We start from the raw sequence: 5,634 nt of genomic DNA on the forward strand, positions 1-5,634 counted from the left end.
CCCGTTTCATGTTTGCCTATTTTAAACATAGAATGATTTAGTCTAGTATGCTCTCCCTGCTGAAAAAACCAGCATAGACCAGCATAATTTCCATGCTGGTTTATGCTGGTCTATGCTGGTTTATGCTGGTCTATGCTGGTTTGGTGCTGGTTTTGCTGGTGGACCAGCATGGTCTTGCTGGTGATGCTGGTCAAACAGCATGGTGATGCTGGCCAACCAGCAAGGTCTCATTAATGATGCTGGTCTACCAGCATGGTCTTGCTGGTGATGCTGGTCAAACAGCATGGTGATGCTGGCCAACCAGCAAGGTCTCATTAATGATGCTGGTCTACCAGCATGGTCTTGCTGGTGATGCTGGTCAAACAGCATGGTGATGCTGGCCAACCAGCAAGGTCTCATTAATGATGCTGGTCTACCAGCATGGTCTTGCTGGTGATGCTGGTCAAACAGATTTTTTTGTAACAACCTTAAGGGAACCTATACTTAATTACTAAGTAATTTTTTAAAAATAAAGTAAAGTAAATAATAATAATAATAATAAAAAAAAAACATTGAGAAGCAACACTTAACGTGCTAGACAGATGTTGCATAATGAGTGTATTTTTTTTTTCAGCAGCAACAAATAAATACATTCAAATAGCACTCCGTGCTTCACTTTTTTCCTGCTCTTCTGAACAGGAACAGAACATTCTTAAAGGGTAAAAAAAAAAAAAAAAACTATTTAAGCACCAGTTAGTTCTCAGCTCAGTTTTTTAAACCTATGTGAAAATATATTCATGAAAATATATGATAATGTAAAGGTTTTAATCAAGTGAGTTTTTGCAATGTAGGCTACTTTTATTTTTACACTGTTTACCATTTCTAAAGCTACTTTATATTTTTTATTATATAATCAATACTACTTTCATATTTACAACTTTCAGGACATCTTTATTTTATATATAAAAGATAATATGAAAATATTGCAAGCACGTTTTCAAATAAAATAAAGAGGTGTCAAATTCTTAAACTAAATTCATGATTTAATATTAATGATATTTTAAATTATTTTATACGTTTTAATTCTAGATGTTTATTTATATGCTGCGTGCCATTGAAGTGTTTTAATGCGCGTGCGCGTACACATTCGAGTCGTATTGAAAGACTGGAGCGCGCGCGAGAGAGCAGATGACATGGGAACGAGGAAACGTCATCAACTGACAAACAGCAAAACTAGCGTCTCTCGCTGTTGTTTTCACTGCTTTCAGGTAAGTTTAGTAAAAGAAATCACACAAAAAATACATACAAACGCTCCTGACACATTTCTTACGTGTAATTGATACGCTTCTGTTGAATATTTACTTTATAGAAATGGTTTTGTGTCTTCGAAAAAGTCCGTTAGCATCTCAACCGTTTCCAGAAGAGGTAGGCCTAACGTTAAGTTAAGGCTAACTCTACAGACTGGAGCTCTTGTTTATGAAAGTTTGGGGTTAACCACATCTTTGTGTAACGTTAGAGAACAGTTTTTTGATAGTTTTGTTTTGCTGGTAATTTGTCAATGGGTGATTAGAAGTAAGCTAATTTATTTAACCTAATAGAATGCACTGTACTGTTAATCAGTGAGGTCACTTACATTGATCAAAAGAAAGTGAAACATCTACACTAAGGTTGCATTATTGTTTAATCATCATAATAATTTCATATGCATTTATTTCACAATATGTATTATCTTAAGATTATTTATATATATATATTCTTTTTTCTGCATTTCACCTCTGCTCTAGCTTGGTTCCTTGTAATAAACCCTATATTCTATTGTAAATCCTATGTAACATTGTTGGCTCAGTGACAAATTGCATGTTATGTTCCTAGATCATCATGCTGATGGCCTTCTGCACCCCCTGTCCAAGACAATCTCCACGGCTATCCATGAGCAAAACCTCAAACACACAGTGCACTACTTTTCAGAAGTTTGGGGTCTGTAAGATTTATGCTTTTGAAAGAAATCTCACTTTTTAAAATCATTAACTCCAGGTTTTTTCAATGAGATTATCCTTGAGAAGCCTGTAGGCTAAATAATCAGCTAAATATTAAGCGACAAATATAATGGTCGTAGTTATAATAATTCATTTAACTATTATGATAACAGGATATCATGGTCATTGGTATATTTTCTTTCTCTAGATCTGTTTTGAATTATGTTGGCCAATGAGACAGACACCATACTGTCCAACTCAAAGGTATTTATTTATTTGTATGTATTTTTTATTGATAAATACTGAAATTCCTTTTACTTATAAATGCTGAATGTGGTTCAGGGGGTCGACAACTTTAGGCTCGCAAGTTATTTTTCACAGATATCTGGCCAGCTTACTCATGTCTCATACTCTTAGCCTTTAAAATGTTTGAATTTATATCCCAAATGCAAAATCAGGGGGTAAAGATATAATTAGAGTTCTTAAAGTTATGGCTATGCTCTTGTCACCAGATGAGATGTAATCCCTAGCGTTTGGCCCTGTGATTCTTCAGGACAAGATCTTGATGCCATCCACACTCAGTAGATGAAGAAGGTGAGTTTCACAATAGCTGCCAATATCACAAACCAAGAGACAGAACACAACATGCTGTCATCCATATGAACTCACCCATATGTAGGGATGGGTATCGAAACCCGGTATTAAACGGGCCCTGGGGCCAAATTAAGGAAGACCGCAGTATCGATAAGCTTGGACGTTATTGGTTCTTCATACAACGTGTTTTTCAGGCTGGTTGTTTGTAATTTTGTAAGAGTAGGGAGAGGCTGTACCTCTCATGTGTGTGTACTGTGTACTATAACTTTCAACAGGAGCTGGTACTCCTTTGACTTGATTGAAAAGTTTTAGATAGAGCTGTTTTTTTCACTCTCTATTCTCATTATGTTCATTTACATGCCAATAGCTCATGATGAAAATTTTTTAGCATTTATATACTACTAATAATAATGTTAATATTAAGCAAAGTTATTTACAAGATCTTTAAAAAATGTATAATTAAATGTCTTTATTATAACCTGCAATACAAAAATAGTACAGTTCAAAATCTATTATATATACATCTCATCTGGTATCACAAATTATCAATCCAGGTTCAATTTAAGATATGCTCAATATTAGGGCTGCACGATATTGAAAAACTTAAATACATATTTTGTTTTTCTGCTATATATATATATTGCAATATAAAAACAATTTCATCAGATTATTTATTTAGGTCTGAAAATAATCATAGAATAATTGGGGAGTGAAATCTATTCAAAACTGAATCTGCATAGAAAATTATAAACAAATTACAAGCATAGATAAATACAATAGAAGAAAAATACAATTGAAATAAGCTGTGCATTATGTTTTTTAGGAAAATCTAACTTAGGTACATAAATTGAATTATCAAATGTAAAATAAGTCTAGAAATAATAGTCTAATAAAAATAATAATAGAAATAGTCTGAAACAAATGAAAACAGCGCTATTTGTTGTTACTGTACTGACGAGAAACATTTCAGATGATTGAGTGACAGAGAATCTCGTTCAAGGACCGGTGCCCGGTTGCATAAAGCACCTTAAGTGTAATTTTCCCTTAAAGTCGCCCTTATGTTTCCCTTAAACCTAAGGGTGTTGCAGAAAAATACCCTTAAGTGTTACTTAACGGTTTTTTTAAGTGAAACGTCATAAACACTTAGAATTTCCCTTAAATGCTGTTTTTTCACTTAAGTAATCGTTAAGTGTTGCATAAAACCCCTTAACGGTAATTTCCCTAAGTATAACTTAAGGTTTGGAAATCGTAACCTTAAGAGTAACGCGGACAAAAATAAGACGACATGGCTGAATTTATGAAACCAGCTGAAGATCATATGGAATAGGAAGAACCCTTTGGACCAATTTAGCCATGAAAAATTGTTGCAAGAATACCGATTTGATCGACGCGCAATATTTGACATCGCTATCAAACTAGACGGCTGTCTGTCTGTCATTACACGCGACTCGCATGTAAACTATCACAACGTTAAGTCAGTGCGCGCACGGAGAGTGTGTGGCCGACAAAAAATTCACAGGAGAACGAGCTGATTCTGTGTTTTAAAAGGAATCATGACAGAAGAAAACAGGTATGCTATGGAAATATACTCAGCTGTATTTCGAGACACAGAGCCAGAAGTGCATTCACAAAACCTAAACAAATGCCAAAGCATGAGACGGTGAACAACACAAACTGCCGCCACGTTCGGAGCTAACGCGGTGTTGCGTGATAGCGTCACTGGACTGACACGTGATATTCCGACATGTTAGTGTTTTGCGTATCTATGGCAACAACAGACTTTTATAACGTGAATCCAGGATCGCTGTCGTGAAACACTTAAATGTTTCCCTTACCTAAGAGAACCGTTTAAGAGATTATATGCAACACCCTTAAATTGTTATCTTAGGTAAGGGTAAATCGCCCCTTAAGTATCATACTTAAGGGAAAAACTTAAGGTGCTTTATGCAACCGGGCACGGGGCCCTTAGGGAAGACCCTTATAGGTCCTCCTGGGCCACACACAGTACACAAATCCTTAACCCAAAAAAAAAAACTTTGCAATGAACGTGCTTTGTTTTAAATAAATCACACACAGTAAACTAAACCTTGACAAAAAAAAACTTTGCAATGAACTTTGCAATTTAGACGCGGAAACTGGTGTGGTGAGACGTACATGCTCAGCAGATTCGGCTTGAAGTCGTTCATCCTCGGAATGCACATCGTGCGCTGTTACAAAAAAAGCAGTGCACACCGCCAAGCGAAATGGGGTCTTGCGCACCCAACGCGCACGACCGCCCACACCGCAATGCCATCATTTTTGCCGCACGCACCTTCACGCTCGTGCGGACGCGTCAAGTATAAACAAGGCTTTACTCTGTGTCAGCGTGCGCTCTGATCGTAAAAGGGGCAGAGATTTCAGACCTCCGTTTATTAAGGAGATCTCCAAGATTTCTCTTCTTGGGAGGGGGTGGTGCTGGTGCATATAGCAAATTCAAATTTCAGCACACTGCTTTGGGATTGGGCAAGACTATGAGTCTTATTGGAGTGCTTCTGCTGTGATCTTTGAGGGTTTACAAAGTATATTCTTTGTTGTCATGTTTTCCATCATCTATCATATTTGTGATATGTTTGTTCTCTTTCTAATTGTCAAAGATCCTAGACCACCAAGCCTAAAGGAGACCTTACAAAGTAAGTGCAAAAAATATATTACTCACAGATATCTGAAATCTATCATGGTCCATATTTACCAAAGTATAGGCCCTGATGCAAGTGGGTAAATATGTATATTGAGTATATTTACATTATTTTGTATATAGTTGCAGAGTCTGGCTGTTTGAATGAGGTGGAACCCTCTCTATCTTCAAAAGGAGATGAGGTACAGCATTGCCCTTGTCATCTGTGTGCATGGATTAATATAAAAACCAGTACACTTAAAGTTTTTATGAATTTTGTATGCATATGTACAATCTAGTACCTTGATTATTTTTGTTTTTAATTTTGTCAGATTCACTTGGGGGGAGACGTTCGAGTGCGTAGAGAGGCCTGGTCAAAGATCCAAAACAGTACTCGGGATTCCTTATTCGTGAAGGAGTTGGCAGTGGCAA

The 5,634-nt window shown here is 36.5% G+C and overlaps 1 long non-coding RNA gene across 1 annotated transcript; it reads left to right on the forward strand.

Moving 5' to 3' along the window:
• Nucleotides 1-1,115: 1,115 nt before the first annotated feature.
• LOC130069863 (uncharacterized) lies at nt 1,116-5,304 on the forward strand. The gene is made up of 5 exons (XR_008803807.1): nt 1,116-1,247; nt 1,349-1,404; nt 1,852-2,219; nt 2,468-2,549; nt 5,183-5,304. It is a non-coding gene; the product is annotated as an uncharacterized LOC130069863 (long non-coding RNA).
• Nucleotides 5,305-5,634: the final 330 nt, after the last annotated feature.

Source organism: Rhinichthys klamathensis, unplaced genomic scaffold (assembly GCF_029890125.1).
Source record: "Rhinichthys klamathensis goyatoka isolate OS25496 unplaced genomic scaffold, OSU_Roscu_1.1 h1tg000386l_1, whole genome shotgun sequence".
In the NCBI taxonomy this organism is placed as follows: Eukaryota; Metazoa; Chordata; class Actinopteri; order Cypriniformes; family Leuciscidae; genus Rhinichthys; species Rhinichthys klamathensis.